General features: G+C 59.4%; 1 protein-coding gene across 1 annotated transcript in view; it reads left to right on the forward strand.

The window, feature by feature from the left end:
- The window catches only part of ST3GAL1 (ST3 beta-galactoside alpha-2,3-sialyltransferase 1), a 69,453-nt gene that overhangs the window by 41,806 nt on the left and 10,479 nt on the right, over positions 1–17,168 (forward strand). The window contains exon 3 of the mRNA XM_012723012.1: positions 173–227. The gene's annotated coding sequence lies outside the window, so the exon portion shown is untranslated. The remainder of the gene's footprint in view (positions 1–172; positions 228–17,168) is intronic.

Here is a 17,168-nt window from a genome sequence, read left to right on the forward strand (position 1 = left end):
CCCCGATGCCCGCCCGGCACCCTGCAGGTGGTGACTCCTCCCCAGGCCGGTGGCCACTCTCCAGGAACACGTGACACCCCCTCTGTGCGGCAGCCAAGCCTGTTGGGGGTCTCTGGCTGAATCTTCACCCCGTTCCCGTGCTCAGTCTGAGTATTTTTTGTCTGTTTTTCAGATAAAGAAACTGCGACTCAGAGAGGTTGAGGAACTCCCTTGAGGTCACACAGCTGGTAAGCCGCAGAGCTGGGATTTGCACCCGACTCTCTCTGACTCCTAAGCCGGCGGTCTTCTTGTGTACTTTGCCTCAAACTGCGCTGAAAGGATTGTCCCCCTCCACTCACGTGTGGGGGGCTGTGTCTCTTTGTGCGTATCCTCCGGTGCCCAGAGCCCCACAGACTCGGCAGACAAGCAGTCCTTCCCGGTCCTGCCCTGTCCTCAGGCAGTGGTCACGGAGGGGGTGTCTGTCTGACCACTGAACGCGCCTGGTTAAGTGCTCGCTCCCGGCGCCCCGTTGCCTCTGTTTTCAGACACGCTGGCAGGTCTCCCGCGTGCTGCTGCGGGTTAGGATGGCGTGTTCCACACGCGGAGCACGTCTCTAGGCGGTTCTGAAGATGGACTTGTCTTTCACTGCGTTTTAGGAGGTGTGATTCCTGATGCCGTGATGGGAGGAGGGCAGGACAGGTGTGGAGGGGGGTTCCTCGGGCTGGGAGGGCCCAGCACCCCACGCCACAGCCAGCAGGAGCTGCCTCTCACCGCCACCCGCCTTCTGCCCTCCCCTCCCGCCACGCAGCTCTCTCCATTTTCTCCTGGCCCTGTTGCGTCTCACCCCCCTCCTTTGTCTTCATCAGGAGCACACCTCTCCTCTTCCTCCTCAAAACCCACCGCCTTCTTTCTACAAAATTTCCTAGAGCCTGCTTCTGACCAGCCCAAGAGTGAGCGCCCCCTACTTGGTCACATGACCCATGTTAACTGCCTCTTGGCTTCCCTGAAGTCTCCAGGGAAACCCTGGGCAAGGTGGGGGTCTGTGACACCTGGAGTTCCCCGCCCCGACAGTGGGTACGGCAAGGGTTTCGGTTCTCAAACCACCTTAGGGGCGGTGAGGAGGACAGGCAGCTGGACAGGGGCCCACCAGCCTCCCAGAAAATCTCTGTTTCGGTAGCGAGTTTCCATCTGAGTAAGAGCGGCTGTAGACACGGAAAGTGGCAGGGTGCAGGCAGATGTCTTTGTCCGGAAGGCTGATCGCTGGTTCTTGGTGTGGCTCGGCCAAAGCCTTCTGTCACTGGGTCTCCGTTTGCCCCTGTGCAGGTGCAGCAAGCGGGATGCCTGGGCTGTGGCCCCCTCTACCACCAGTTCTAGTGCTGACCAGAAAGTGCCTCTGGGGAGGAGAGAGCCGACGGGGGTGGTACTGTTTGTTGGAGACCACTCCGTCTTCCATGGGTGTCCCTGTGAGGACAAACCCAGCTGGGCTCAGAAAGGAGCCCTGTGGCTGAGGCTTGCAGCTGTCACCCGGAGGCTCTGGGCTCTCAGGAACCAGCCCCAAGGGCCCCCCAGGGGCCTCCTGTGCTCACATCCTGCCCTGTGGGCAGCCAGCAGTGAAGGGGAGGATCCTGCCCTTGCCCCCCACCTGCCAAAGCATGGTTGCCTCGTAGTTTTGGTTTTGTTTTGCAGAAGCCAAGGGCAGCTGTAGACTGAGCTCTGGATCTTCCCCGGAGAATGACTGATCTGCTTGTCCCTGGGAGAGACACACTATAAATACTATAGTCCCCAGATTACAGCCTTGATTTTCAACCTGGGGCCGTCATGTCTCCCCCATGTTCTAGTCCAGCTCCCCCACATGCCTCTGTGATGCTGAAATGCCTTTGCCTCCCAGCCAGGCAGCACCAGGTGCAGGTACAGAGCCTTCGGGCAGCTCTGCTTTGATTTTGTGACCTCCAACTTGCACAGAGAGAATCACGATGCAGGGGGCCACGGCCTTGGTGGTCCTGCCTCGGGCATTCAGATAAAAGCTTCAAGCAGTCCTCATCTCTCCCTGGTCAGAGACACCGTCTGCAGAGCCCAGAGCTCATTTCCAGGAGCAAAGCAACGTGTCTCTTTCCTCAGGGCCCAGAAGGACCTATTAAGTCTTCCATTAACTGAATCTCATTCAGCTGGAAAAATAATAATCAGAAAGCAGTTCTGCCTGGTTACTGGCCTGTGAGCATCTCACAAAGCTCTTTGTGGTGAAGCCTCAGTCCAGCCCCACCTGCTCCTCCCTACACAGCAGCAGCCTGGCGGTCGACCAGCAAGCCCATCATCCATCACTGCACTTGGGTTACCTGTCCACCTAGTTGCCTGTTAAGCAGGTCCTCCCGAGGGGCCAGGACCAAGATACCAAGAGCTCCACACCTGTAACACAGGGCTACAAATGAAGAAAGACAGGTTGTGCTCTTCACCCCCAGGGTAGGTTCAACCACTTCCTCCATTTGGTTGAATTCCAGAGGGTTCTTGGCTGAACTCAAGCTCAAGGTCACGAGAGTATAAACTTACAGGGATGTTCACCTCTCTGTTATCTGTGTCCCCCAGTGTGTAACCCTAAGGCATTGGCAAAGCATGCTCTTTAGTTTACTAACTAAAGCTGCTGTCTCTCTCTCCTATTCAACTGCATCAGTTTTTCTTTGGGCTTGTGATCTAGTAGATCCAGCCTCATGCAAATTTAGAAAGGGAGGGGTGGAGAAACAGAAAAATAATCCTGTTTCAGGTGGCATTTGAGACACGAAGTCTCCGTGGCAGGCGGTGACAGGCATGCCATCGCGGGGGACGCATTTGGTGGTAAGAAATCGCTCCAGCAGGTGGAAAGGAAAACGGCAGAAGGGGAAGGTCTGGGATTGGCCTGGATTCTACGTAGACGCTAATTAGGTAGCCTGTTGGCGTTTCACTTTCAAGGGTGCCGGGTGGGGACTCAGACTCCCGGGGCGGAGACAAGGGCTTTGCGGCTGATAGCCCAGTGAGCAGACGAGCTGAGGTTGGTGTTGGCTCCCACGGCCCCAACATGGCAGCCAGGCCACAGCAGCCTCCAGGCACGAGCCACGAGGCCGTCTCCGGCTGCAGCTTGCACAGAGAAGGGCGGCAGCATAAAACAGGAACAGCGAGCTGACCCCACCGCTGTATTGCAAGCAGCCGGTAAACTGCCTTCTGTCCCTGAGGGAGATGTGACCTCTTGTCTCAGGGTTGCCTGCTGCAGACACAACCCTGGAAAATGATCCCGATAAAGAGAGGGCAGGACCTCTCTTTAGAAAACACGTATGCATATAAAAGGGGCTCCTCCAGCAGGAACAGGGCCAGGGCACCTCCGATGGGCATCCCAGGCCTGACACCTGCTAACCGTCAGATTAGGCAAATCGCGCCTGCTCCGCTTGGCCGGCCTCGGCGTTCCTATTTGTAGAAAGGAGATGTGACTGTGGGTCATCTTCTAGGAATACATCTGGGCAGAAGGCAGTCCCTGCACTCCCGAAGCCCCGTTGCTTGGAGAAGCTTGGGCCCTGCAGTACACAATGCAAAGGCTGGAAAACACAGAGGCCGGTTCACATGGTGATGCAGGGGTTCAGCAGGTCCAGAGCAGTCTGGTCCAGGACAGTCTGTCTGAGGAGCCGACGATCCCCAGCTCTGAGTCCTGTAAGGGGCCGTGGGAAGCGCACTGGGCGTGCTCGGGGGGTCCATGTGACTTGAGCAGAGCAAGCTGAGCAGAAGCACAGGAAATAGCCTGGGGGGTCTTGCAGGCGTTGCTGGTTCATCCTCTCTCTGGGCTGCGTCCCTCGCTCTCTGGGCTTCTGTGAGAGGAGGCCTGGCCCCTCGCAGAGCCGGTGTGAGGGTGAAATGACCCGAGGAGAAGCACCCAGCTTGGGGTCTGCACGTGGGCATCAGGGACAGTCCCCATGTCGCCCCTGATAAATCCCGCATCGGTGTCTCCTGGACCCCGCCCTGGCTGCCAGCGGGGAGACCCAGGCTCTGGTGCTCCCTCACTACAGCTCCGGACCCTCCCCCCGCTGCTCTGGGCCCTGGCACATCCCGCCTCTCGCTGCATGCAGGGCATCGCTGGCTGCCACCTCCTGCCCGCTCGCCGGGCCTCTGTGCCGCACCCCGACTGCGCAGCCGGTCAGCCTGGCATGTCCAGCCCGAACCTCGCCTGGCCCCCAGCGCTCGGCAGCTCTGAAAGCTCCCTGCGGCCGCGCTGGGTCGGGCCCGTCTCCTGCAGGCACGGTGTCCCCAGAGGACTGCTCTGACTCTGGCCCAGGGCAGGCCTCCCCGTCCGTCAAGAGCAGGGTTCAGGAGAGGCCCCACGCGCATGGCTTGGGCCCATGAAGGGATGGCTCTTGCTGATAACCGCAGCGCCTTGCCTCCCATGAGGGGCCCCAGGGCGGGGGCCAGGCTGTTTTAGACTACTGACCCTCTTACAGGGCCGGGAGAGAGGGACACTCCTGAACCCCCAAACCTGCCTGCTCTAAGTGGGTTCTGCCCTCCGCTGCCTCAAGACAAAACAGATAAAACTTTAACGAAAAGGGACTTTAATACAGTGAGGCTACAACACGGAAGACAAAGCATATAATTTCTCAATCAGACACCTGAGTGACCCGTCCCCTCGCGGGCAAAAGTCCACCCAAAAGGGATCGGCCCAGAGCAAGGCCTGAAAGCCGCCACAGTCTAAAGCACCTTCTGGCCGGGACCCATAGAAAAAGGTCAGACGCGGCCAGACAAGGCTGGGGGGAAAGAGCACACTCGAAGTCAGTGTCAACACTGCCACAGCCACCGCCCCACGGGCCCTCACCCACGTCTGTTTCACCTAGAGCGGGACCAGAACCAGGCGGAGTTCCTTCACATGTCTCTGCGCCACGTGGCTCCCTTCTGGCTCCACCCTGCTTCCTTCCTCGCCAGATTCCTCTCTTCTCTGCTCAGCTCCACCCTCCCTCTGGGTGGGGCAGGGAACCTGGAAGGTGCCTTTCCGGGGACCCCCCTGTTCCACCCCAGCCCTTGGCTTTGAGGAATGCCAGCCTGTTGGCAGTGGGTGCGGCAGCAGCTTATCTTCCCCTCTGAACCCCACTCTGGACGTGCCCAGATAGCGTGGCCTCAGCCCCCGCGGGAGCCCTCTGGCTGCCCCTGGGGACCTAAGCGTTGACACCCCCCCACCCCGAAGCTAGCAGGCCGGGAGGGAAGTGAGTGCTGGGAGCCCCACGCCAGGACCTCAGTCTCCTGTCCAGACTGCGGCCTCTCGCTCCTCTGAGCTCTTCAGAAGCAGGGCAGAGAGGGTCGGGGCTGGGGCCTCAGAGCTCAGAATAATCTCCCCTTTGCACCACCCAGCTCGGGGTCCCCCTTGTTCATGTGGGAGCGGGTGGGGGCCTGGACTTGTGCCCTGACCCCCCACACTCCTGTCGGGGCTGCCTCCGCATTCTGCACCGAACACCCCCCATCTACACGCATAAGAAGATTTGTGGATTTAAATTCCTTTTGTGCGGCTCAAAATATGAAAATCTCCCCGGCTGCTCATATGACCCTAATCCTGCTTAATCATGTTTCTCGGGGAGCTTCTCCCAGCCTCCGTTCTGACCCACTGTTTGTGCTGCAGGGAATTCTTGTTCTCTCCCAGTTTCCCAGCAAAAGACGGGGGTCAGGATGTGATTGAGAAGCGCCAGAGAGGGCTCCCTGAGCCTGCCAGCGCTTCGTGGGTGCAGGGGACTGGGCCCTCAGTCAGACCAGGGCAGAGAAGTGGGGAGTGGGGCCCAGCGGATTCAGGGTTGCTCTGCTGGCCCCCCCCCCAGCCTGCACCTGCCAGGTGCTGCATCACCACCACCTGCTGCTCCCCCCACCTTCACCTCAAAGTCCAGTCTGCTTCCTAAAGGCTTCCCGGCCCGACCCTGCCCATAGCCCCGCTGATGGGGCCCCGGCTCTGTGTTACTGTCCCCGGAGCCTCCTTCACCACCAGCCCCATGCACGCACCCCCATCAGCGCCGGAGCACCCTGTCTTCAAAACTGCACCAGTGGCCTGGGCTCCGGCTCTACATCGGGCCCGTGGTCTCCCCCCAAGACCAGGCACTGCCCTGCGGCCCTAAGACGTGGGTGGAACCGGGGCCGGTGTCCTGCGAGCAGAGCCGAGGGGCCTGGGCCGGCCCCGAAAGGGCATGTCGGACAGGCAGCTGTGCCTGGGTGAGACGGGGGTGCTGGGTGCTGACGCGCCAACCCCAGACGGGAGGAGATCCTGCCAGCGTCCCCCCACCATCACCCTGGGCAGGAGCAGCAGTGAGTCTTCTCCCCAAGAGATCCACGTTTGAACCCACTGGGAGTCAGCCTGCCCTGGGGAGGGGGGCCCAGGAGGGTTGGGGGCCCCCACCTGGAGAAGCCACTGCTGAAGGGGGCTTGCTCTGTAGCTCTGGGGGCCTGTGGGAGGAGGCTAGGGGGTGCCCCTAGGAAGCCAAGGGCTGAGCTTGCAAGGGGGACCTGGCACATGGGTGCCTGGAACGTCAACAGTGTGGGGGCGTGGGAGGGGGGCTGGTTCTGTCCCTGCAGTCAGCCAGCTCAGTGGAAGACCGACTGAAGCGTGAGTCCTGGGCAGCGGTGAGCACAGCGCTGGGAGAATTCCAGAAGAGCAGCTGCCAAGGCGGGAGGGGTCTGGGGCTTTGGGCCCGCAGCTGGAGAATCCCCAGGGCTGTTCCGGGAGCAGCCGGGTCCTCGGCGGGCTGGGAGGCAGGGCTGCCTGCTGCACACCCCAGGGGTGCTGCCTGTGCCAACCTTGGGTTATGCAATAGCAGGATCCCTGGCAGGAGCAGATGGTGCGCTTGCCTCTGGCGATGAAGATGGTTCTTGAAAGGTCATTTATTAAGGGTGTGGTCTGGGGTAGGGAAACCATGAGATCAGTGTGATCTCTGGCCTGGACACCGCCTGTGGGGCTGGGGAATTCCAGTCCCAGGGACAGAGGCGAGGGGATGATGGAGAGGTTACCGGAACTCCAAGGCAGAGCCACTGTCTGGAGAGGGCGCTGAACAGGAGCACACCCACACCCCAGGGGGGGCTTCCGAGAGCCCCCAGGACGTGGCCCAGCCCTTACGGGCTGCAGACCGGTCTGGCCAACTCCCTCCCAGTCGGTCCTGTCTTCATCTTCCTCTCGGGACTCTGTTCCCGCTGACCCTGTTCGACTCCTATGGATTCACCTGCTCTCCCGGAAGGACTTTGTTCCTGGAGTGCCTCCCTCGGCTCCTGTCCTCTCTGCCCTGCCCCAAGGCCTGCCTCCCCGACGCCCTCAGTCCTGGCCCCACTCTCTCTTCCAGAGCCCTGAGAACAGCTGGCCAGGGACCCCAGAAACAGAACCAACCACACAGATGCTAGGTTTGTTGAGAGATTTATTTTTGAGGACTGGCTCATGACATTACGGGGACCCGACAGGCTCAGCCCCTGTGGTAAGCCGGGGAGCTGGAGACTCAGGCAGAATCCGATTTCGGTGCCCCAGCTGGGAGGCAGAATTCTGGGAACCATGGTGTTCGTGCGTCAGGTCTTTGACTGATTAGACGAGGCCCACCCACACCCTCCAGACCTTCTACTCTATGTAAAAGTCCACTGGTTGCAGACATTAACCACACCCCCAGACAAACCCACACAGCAACACGTGCCATTGGACCTGGCCATTGTTCTGACCTATGACCCATCAAACGGAAGCATCACCGCCATTCTAAGTGTCTCGTGTGACTCCTTAAGGCTCTGCCCTACCCGGTGATGCTGAGATTCAGGGGCAGGACGAGGGTACTTACTTTCTCTGAGCGGCGGTCGGCCTCCTCAAGAGCAGGCACGCAGTGAGCAGTGAGCACACCCGAGGGTGTTGCCAAAACAGAGAGATGCTGAGCGGCACGGAGGAAGCGTCCAGTTCCTCACGGGTGATTCTTCGTCCCACCCCCTGCACGCACACAGCACATCTTTGCTTTCTCAAGTGGATGGAGGCATGAGGCGTCCTGACGTTCATGTCCTCAGCTGCCTCGCTCAGGGCCAGGCCCGCGCCTGCACGGTCTCCACTGTCACCTTGGCGTGGACCTCGGTGCTCGCTGCCTCGCGAGACCCTGACAGCGTGAGACCGCTGTGTTCGCGCCCTTGTATCGGGTCACGCTGGCTCGGCCGAGTCTGGGCTGCTGGCGTCCGGAGGTGGCTCAGTGTCAGGGCTGGACTGCAGCTCTGGCTCCAGAGCTGACCCCCTGTGCCCCCTGGGAGGCACAGAGAGGAGCGAGGGCTCTGGGTCAGGGTTCCTGTGGGACCTGGTTTTTACCCTGTGAAGATGGTCACCTCCACGCTGGCAACGACAGGAAACCTGTCACCCCGACTTACTACCTCTCTGGCCAGAGCCAGAGGGACCTCACCGTGGGGCGTGGTGCTTTCAGGAGGGGACTGGCGCAGGTGGCCACGCAGACTGACCTGAGGCATGAGGGCGGCTTCGAGGCCTGCGCCTGGGGACGGTGGCCAGCCCTGTGACTCAGTGGGTGGAGCTGAGCGGGGCTGAGCCAGCGTCAGGCGGCCAGAGAGAACACACAGAACATGCTCCGCCCGGCCAGGCCGGCAGACCCTGGACCTGCTCAAGCTGCCGTCGCCAGCTGGGGGTGGACACCTGGCAGGGGCTGACCTGGCTGAGCTCGCCCCGAGGGCTCTGCCTTCCCAGAACCACCCCTCCAGGGGAGGGCCGTGGCCGGTGGCCGAGAGAGCGTGGCCCCACCGCCAGTGTCAAGATCGTGGTGGGCTTAGTGACTGGAGCCAGTGTGCTCAGAAGCGGTCAGGCGAAGAGGAAGCCCCGTAAGCAGGAGCTGTCCGAATGGCTCTCGGACCTAATCCCAGTGAGGGCGAGGATTAGGCAGATGGGGGAGGGGACCCCAGACCACGCACTGATAATGCACCAGCTGGGAGCCAGACTGCACTGCAGACCCCACAGGTTAAGGCTTTCCTGGTCGAATACTGGCCTCCACCCTCGAATGCTCCCAAAATCACGTCACACAAGACACCTCAATTACTCAGCCCCACAAGACTGCTCCCCCATGTCAGCTGCTAGCTTCAGACCTAGGTGGTCCCCTATACTTCTGATCCAGTATTAATCAAATATAAATCAAATGTCCCAGGACCCTCTTCTTGGGGACTCTCAGAGCTCCGGAAATCCCCTCCTTGGGTGTGCCCAGATTCACCCACTCAGTAACAAAAGACACTTTTAACCTCTCACACTTAGGAAATTCCCAGAGTTTGGGGAACTGAGTCAAGAACGTTGGACAAAAACCAAACGCATACTAGAAATATATCTTGGTCGTTTGAGTGATCAAATGTGTATTTCCTTTATTTTTTGGCATAGAAGAACTGGGATGTAAGCTAGAGGTGCAGGGGGCGAGGGGATTCTCAGAGAGAGTGGGGAGCAGAAACCCACTGCTGCGGGGAGCAGCGGGGAGACAGGAGGGGCCCCTTGTGCCCTGTGGGTCACTCCCCGGCCGGGATGGAACTCAGGCTGCCGTGGTGATAGCGCTGATCCATAACCCCGAGGCCACCAGGGAGGCCCCCAAATGTGTGTTTCTCATCAGTCACACATGGCGCTGTCCTTAGTTCACAGAGTCATCAGCTCTATGTGGCCCTCTCAGAGGCAGGGATGGTGTTGAGCCCCGGGGGGATGTGAAGTCCAGGCAGCCACTGTGCGGCCCCCAAAGCCCGCCTCTGGGGTCCAGCTGAGCTTCCTGCAGAGCCTCTGAGGCAGAGGCAGCGTACCGGCCCCAGGCCTGCCCCCACGGGGGTGGCGGGGGAGAGGGGCGCTGCCTGCTCTCTCCGTTCGGCCTCGGCCGTGACCCCACTTCCGCTCCTCTGCCGCTGGGAGTGCAGGCCTGGCCCGGGAGAGCCGCCTAGCCAGAGCACGCCTCGGGCCCAGGCTCTCGGGTTTGGGGCCTGGGTCTCCTGCCCGCGCCCCTTTGCTGTGGCATTCACTGCACCTGCCCGAGCCCAGCCCCCACATCTGTCCAACGAGCTGGGCCGAAATAACAGGGGCAGCTGTGGCGTGTGCTCCTGCTCCTCACAGGGCAACAGCCGCTGCGGGCGGGGAGCCTGGCACGTGGCAGGGGCACTCACCTGCTGTCCGCCCCGCTGTTGCCAGCGATAACACCTGTCTAACACCTGTCTTCCTGGACACAGCCCAGGGAGGGCACAGTTCGTCCCCACCTGATGGATGAAGGACCGCGGCAAAGAGGCAGGGGGTGTCTCGGGGAGCCGGGGCACTGCACTGTTGGAGCGGCAGAGGAGGGTCCCCGGGGCATCTGGGGGTGCTGCTCCAGGTTGAGACCCCGAGCCAGGAAGCTCCAGGACAAGGCGTGGACTCAGAGGTGGGGCCCAGTTGGGCTTGCGCCGGCCCCCTGCTGCTTCTAACTCACTGGCTCCAGGTACGCCAGGTACCTGCTGGCTCCACGTACACCTGGTACCTGACGAGCAGGGAAGCCAGGCACGTGGCTTCCAGCTTTCCTGACGCTGGACCAGAGGGAGACAGCGTGGAGGAAGGAGGAGAGCGTCCCCACCCCAAGGCTCTCGCCTACACGGGACCCTGTGAGCAGCTAGGAGAAGATGCCCTGAGAGGCCCCCACGTGCACGCCTGTGCAGACTGTTGTGCTGACACTTAAACCTTTGCACGGAGAATTTGGGCCCGTGAGCTGCAGTGCCCCAGCTCGAGCCCTTCACACTTGGGCTCCTTCCCCTGCAGGGCGTGGAGGCCTGGCCATTAGCCAGGGAAGTCCAGCCGTCGGGATCCGAGGCCACCCACGGACAGCAACCGTCACGTCAGGCCCTGGTTCTGCTCGCTCCCGCCTGGGTCACTTGGCGTTTAACAAGCCTACCCGGGGCCAGCCTGGGGCTCTTCGGACTCTTACAAACGAGAACCCTGAAACCTGGGCGGGGTGGAGAGAATTGACGTTTACCTTGTGCCTGCTCTCACAACGGGGCTGTTCCCTGCGTGCCACACTCTTACCAGGAGCATCCCTGTGCGGTGCCCTGGTGGGGATTCAGGGAGCCAGCAGGGGAGGTACCCCGCACCCCACCCCGCTCTGGGCTCAGCCCTGGGAACTCAGTGCCAGATCCCGGCCCAGGGCTCTCTGTGCCTCTTGTAATCCATATACTGGTGGCCGTGACCCTCCAGCAGTTTCTCCCAGAACCAGAAACAGGTTGGAGAGTCACTCTTCTGTGCTGGAAACTTGGGGACCCTGTACCAGTCAGTTCTGAGTCTGGGCTACCCGGTGCCAGCAGGACCCCAAAGGCCAGGACGGGAGGAGCCATTCCCAAGGCCCAGAGGGTCGAGGACACTCGGGTCCACCGAGTCCTCTGGCTGGGCCGTGCCGTGTGTCCCGAAGCTGTGTGCGAGGCGGGCTTGAGGCCACGTGACGGCAGACGGAGACAGCCCTCCTGGGGACGGGAGGTGTGGCAGCCGGCCCACGCTACAGCCCACACACGGCCTGTTAATTTACTCTTTCCCCTCCCCCTTCTGCTAACTCTGCTGGTGGAGGAGGTTTGCCCTGACACCTCTGGGCCTCCCGCGCCCCCCCCCCCCGTTCTCTGCATCTGCCAAGCCCCCTCTGCTTCCAGGACGCCAGCCAGGCACCCCGAGAGGCAGGGGAAGCGCTTGTGGCTTCTACTTCTGGCCGTGGCCTAGACTACGTCAGACTATTTCTCCCACTAGGAACTATAAAAACCAGATAAGATCAAAACCCAGCTGTTTGCAAGAGCTGGAGACCAACGATGGCAGCCAGAACTCGAGGGACAAAGATCTCAGGGAGAAGCGAAATGAGTAGGGGCCAGCCCAAGACCCCCCAGGGCCAGGGATGAGAGGGGCGGCGGCTCAGAGTTGGACAGTCTCCCGCACTGGGGAGTAAAAACAAAGTGAAATAGAAATGGAGTTTAGGACAAACGTCAGCCAAAACCGCAGGGTCCAGAAGTCTCGGGCAGAGGGACACTCAGGGAAGGGAAAGTCTGTGCGTCCCTCCCTGCATGGAAGTACTGAAGCTGCCTAGGGCCAGCGCGCAGAACCAAGCCAAGCACGGCAGCTGACGTGCTCACAGGCGAGACTGGCCCGTTGGCAGGCCCCGGCAGGGGAGAAACGTCGGAGGTGACAGCCTGCCAGGCAGAGGCACGTTCGTGGGTGGGCACCCAAAGAGGCAGTCACGTGTCACCTGACGACATTTCCGTAAAAGCCAGACCACGTACAGGACGGCGGCCCCAGCTGTCTGAAGCTTATCGCCGAGGGGCCTCGTGGGCTGTGCTGACGCTCTGTGAGGTGTGCTCCATGACCAGATCACCTAGGGACACCTCCTGAAAACACCCCCCTCGTTAAGAGACCCATCCCTGCAGCCAGCCATCGTGAAGCCTACGTGGAACTTCAGTCACTGCTGGGACAAGGCCCCAGGCCTCCCTGTCCTCCAGAAGTGGGTTCTGCTGGGAAGAAGCTTTCCGCATCCAAGCCTCTATATTTTTTTTTTAAAGATTTATTTATTTATTTATTCATACAGAACTGGGGTACAGGCCAGAGATGCAGAGGGTGAGAGGCTTCACCAGAGATAGTGGGGAGCAGAACAGGCAGATCGACGAAGTACACTGCTGAGGGGAGCAGCGGGCGGGTCAGGAGAGGTCTGCCGCGCCATGTGGATCTCCTCCAGGGCAGGCAGGGATCGAACTCATGCAGAAGTGGCTTAAGCTTCTTAGTGCAGTGCTTTAACCCGCTGCGCTACCAGGGAGGGCCAAGCCTCTATATTTTGACGTGCGCAGTGTCCACAATTATCAGACACGCCAGGAGACAGGACCAAATGATCTGAGACAGAGAACAGCCCATTGGCGTAGACTCCAATGCCACTCAGTATAGACATGACATGGCCTTTAACATAACTGATGACCTGTTGCCTAATGGCAAGGCGCAGACTTTCACCAAATAATGAGAACTTATGACAAAATCACACTCCGATGGAAATTCTGGAGCTGACAGACACAACACTGACGTGAGGACTGTAATACAGCTGACCTCTGAGAAACTCAGGTTTGGTCCGTGTGGGTCCACGTCTCTGGACTTCTTTCTGCCTGCGGGTTTGGCATTCATGGATCCTGCTGCTGGCATCGGCTGGCTGAACCCCTGGAGGTGGAATCCTGGGCCAAATAAAAGTTCCACGTAGATTTTGACTCTGCCGGTGGCTGTGCCCCCTGCCCTGAGTTGTTCAGGCGTTGATGGCGTGTGATTCAGATCAGTTGTCACAGAAAAATGATGGACAGGTTGTATCCATCTCAAGAAGGTGGAAAGATAACTCATTCCAAACCCAAAGGAATTCTAAGGAAGGACATGTGACAGCAAGAACAGATAGTGATAAAAAGGAGCGATTGGTAAGGATGCCGGAGAGGCCCTGGGAGGAGACAGAGCCGGGGTCTTGGTGCAGATGCCACCAGACGTCTTGCTGTGACCTCGGATCAGTCGCTCGCCTCCCCTGGACCTCGGCTTCCCATCTCAGGGAAGCAGCCAACATCATGACCGCATGGGCCAGGCCAAGAGCTCAGAGCCCAGCCCAACCCCGTGCTGGCTCCTTCATGGTTCGGCAGGTTCAGCTGAAGAGCCAGAAACCCACGGAGCTGCTCCTTCGGGTTTCCATGCACGGGTACCAGTCCCTGTCTCCGTTTACTGCGCTCTCCCTGCGCTGGGGTTTCTCTGGATCAGGGGCCAGGGGAGAGTGGCTCCTCTTTGAAGAACCCTCTGGTCAAGTCATCAAAGCATCATCAGACAGATTAACAGGAGAAAAAGACCAATTTCGTCACGTACCTGCTGGGTCTCTGCACAGGTGTCAACGCTGCCGGGCAGCGTAACGGGGGTCTGTCTCCCGACCTCAGAAACGGGAGGGGGGCCTGAGCCTTCCAGCAGGGGGAGGGGGCTCCCGCAGCGAGGAGCAGATGCTCCGTGTTCAGGTGTTTGTACGTAGGTCAGGTATTCCGGATAGAAAGCTTATTTCTGATAACAACCCTAATTCTAGGTAAGACCCCGCTTGTCATTCTTTGGGGCAGTTAAGGGGGCAGCAAGAGTAGTTTGTGAGCCTGCAGGGCGTCGACTGACTTCAGCTTGAAGGAAGGGGCATGTCTCGGGGTTGGGGAGGGGAACCTCCCTATCCTGAATGTCAGGGGCCGGTTCTGAACACCCACCTTCACGGTCCCGTGCAGGGAGTCCCTGCTCTCAGCGTGACGCCGGTGGCCTGGGTGGACAGTCCCGCCTGTGTTCCAGTGTCTGGCCTTCTGCAGACAGCCGAGCCCTGACCTTAGCCCGCCCTCCCCACCTCTTTGTTCAGGAGGGTGTGGTTGGCCTCCCGCCCTCACTGAGGGCTTGGCACCGGCCGCTGGCCCGTGGCGGCTTGGCCAGGGCTTCGTCTCAGGAGCCAGAGCTGGCATCCCTGGTGTTGCAGACTGCCTCGCTCACAGTAAGGGACATCACGCATTCCGAGTTTCCTCCCTGGGGCTGGGGCAGGGGTGGAGCGCTGTTCTTGCTTTGGCTCTGCAATTTTTTTCCAGGGCTTTGGAAAGCACTAATTGATAGCAGTCCCACAAGCCTCTACTGGTAGGTGGGATCCTGGTAGGCTCCAGGGTACCGCCCCACGCCCATGCTTCTGCAGCTCAGCTTTGCCCTCTGACCCTACTCTCAGCCACCAAGCATCAGCAGAGAACATCGTTCCACAGAGCCAGGAAACCTAGCCTCAACCCGTGACCATAAATATGATCAATCCATAAGGATCAGTAGGCATCTATGTCAGTGACCTGTCTCTGCCCTTGGCATCGGAATACAGACTCAGCAATGCGTAGTGGGCCCTGCTTGCTGGAAAGACACCCCTCTGTGGGGAGACCCCGGGGCCCCTCTGCTCAGACCCTCCAGCTGGTCTGCATGTCACACAGAAAGCTTAGTCTTAACAATGGCATCCAGAGCCCTGTCCTCCCTCCACACCAGGCTTGTCCTCTCTGACCCATCACCTGCCCACTCCTCCGGCCGATCCACCGGATCCAGCCTCTTCTTTCCCCAAAGTAGAGGGGCCTTGAGAGATGCCTAGGGACTCCCACCATAGAATCTTCCATGCTGGTGCTGCCCCACCTCAGGCCTGCACAGCACAGGAGCCCAGGACGTAGGCAGTGAACAGATGGGACAAACTGGCAGCATCACTAGGTTGGCAGTCCCGAGAGGTGAGCCACACTGTGCTGATTTCCCCCACTTTCCAGTTGAAGGAATGGTTCAGAGAGGGTAGGTAATTTGTCCATGGTCACACAGCAAATGGAGCACACAGCCAGTGAGCATCAGAACCACCAACTCAGCCTGCACTTTCGTGCCCAGTTCTCTCCTCTGCGTCGTGAGCCCTTACCTTTGCCTTCAGTGTTCTGTGTCTTCCACAAGGTGCCTCGAGATTGGGCATGACCAGTGAGGCAGTGCTTTCAGCCTGCGGAGGCTCTCAGCCCAGGGAGGAGAGGGCGAGTGACAGGTTCAGGCAGCGTGGCACCAGCACAGTGGGGTCCAGGGAAGGCCCTGACTCGGGCTTTGCTCCAGAAGCCCACCCCAGCTGAACCCCATGGAGGGATAAGGCCTCCCAGCCTCACGGGGTGGAGTGGGTTTCCGGACTCTGGGGCAGCCAGGCGGGTGTGCAGAGGTAGGAACAACTGAGCCCTGTGGGTCAGCCATGTTGCCTCAAGTTACAAGTAACAGGTTTACACAATAAAGGGGATTTATTCTCTCATGCCACTGAAAAGTCAAGTTGTGGGGTGGGCTGCAGGCATGGCTAGATCAGGGGTTTGACACACTCGCCAGGCCCTGCTTACCTTCCACCTCTTCCACATGAAAAAGCAGAGTGGCCACCATGACCCCGACTCTCACATCTAAATGAACAGCCTGCCGGAACAACGGGGCGTTTCTTCTCTCCCCTCCGAAATCTGGGGTTTCATTCTGATGAGCGTCTTAGAACTCATTCCCACCCCTGGACAAACTACTGTGGTAAGAGTGATGGCACCCGCCTCCTTCCCCTGCCACGTTCAATGCCAGCTTGCCCTCGAGGATTGGCAGGTTCATCTAGCCCCAGGAGAGCTTTCCTGATGGGGTCAAAGGAGGCAGCTGGAAGGGTGAGCTGGAAACTTCCAGGCTCTAAGCTCAAACCCCCTGTACTCCAAAAACACGCTGAGCAGCGCTTCCCAGGGAGGTGCTGGCATTGAATCTGGTTTTGGGGTTGCATCTCTTTCCTACCCGAAAGTCAGTGAGCTCCCTTCAGCTCTCACTTTCCTGGGAAAAAGAAATCCTGGCCGCTGGTGGGAGGTGGGGATAGGGCTGAGGAAGGTATCCCAGCAGGGGTGGAGGTCTTCGGCAGAGGGCCCGGGAGTCAGGACTCCAAGGGAGGCGTGCGGCGGGCATCGGGCCCCTTCTCTGCGCCCTTCCGACTGTGAGCAGTTGAAGCCAGCTGGCAGGCGGGAGGCCTCCCAGAACAGAGCCCAGCTCCTGGCCCTCACCCCTCTAGGTACCTGGGGTCTGTGGGCTGTGCACTTAGATTCGATCCGTGGCCTTCTAAGTCACCAAGTCTCAGTTTCTTCCAAGAGTAAAATGGGAAGCTGCGGCCATTGGAGTAGAATTTGAGGGCTATCTGAGAAACAGCCATAACCAGCTGCACCGCCATGCCGGGCTCTTAACGGATATTCGTTCCCGTGGAAAACGGAAAATAAGTTCTAGCATTTGCCCAGTAATGCCGGAAGCTCAGCTCATAGCTGTCATCTTCATAACCCGTCTGTAAGTGTCCTGTCGCCATCCCGTGGTGGAGAAGGGGAAACTGAGGACCTAGGAGGCGGCTTAACTTTCCCAAAGCCACAGACCTGGTATGTGGGTGCAGAAGCCCACTTTATGGGGCTGAGTCTAACTGGCAGAACCTGAATGTCAGGCTAGGGGTGGCCTCTGCCACTCCCACACACCCAATTTTTTTCTTTTTTTAATTTTTTTTTATTTTACAAAAGTTTATTTTTACATCACTTTGTACATTTTTTTTCCATCTCAATTGTAATCGCCGTGGGTTTCCCATCACCAAGTCACCCGTGTGCCATCACCATAATCCCGTGCATTTCCCTCCCCTCCCCCCCACCACGTTCTTGATCCCATTCCCCACTCCACCGCCGCAAAATGTCTCTGG

The sequence above is a fragment of the Condylura cristata genome, unplaced genomic scaffold, assembly GCF_000260355.1.
Source record: "Condylura cristata isolate star-nosed mole 26May11 unplaced genomic scaffold, ConCri1.0 scaffold00009, whole genome shotgun sequence".
Lineage (NCBI taxonomy): Eukaryota > Metazoa > Chordata > Mammalia > Eulipotyphla > Talpidae > Condylura > Condylura cristata.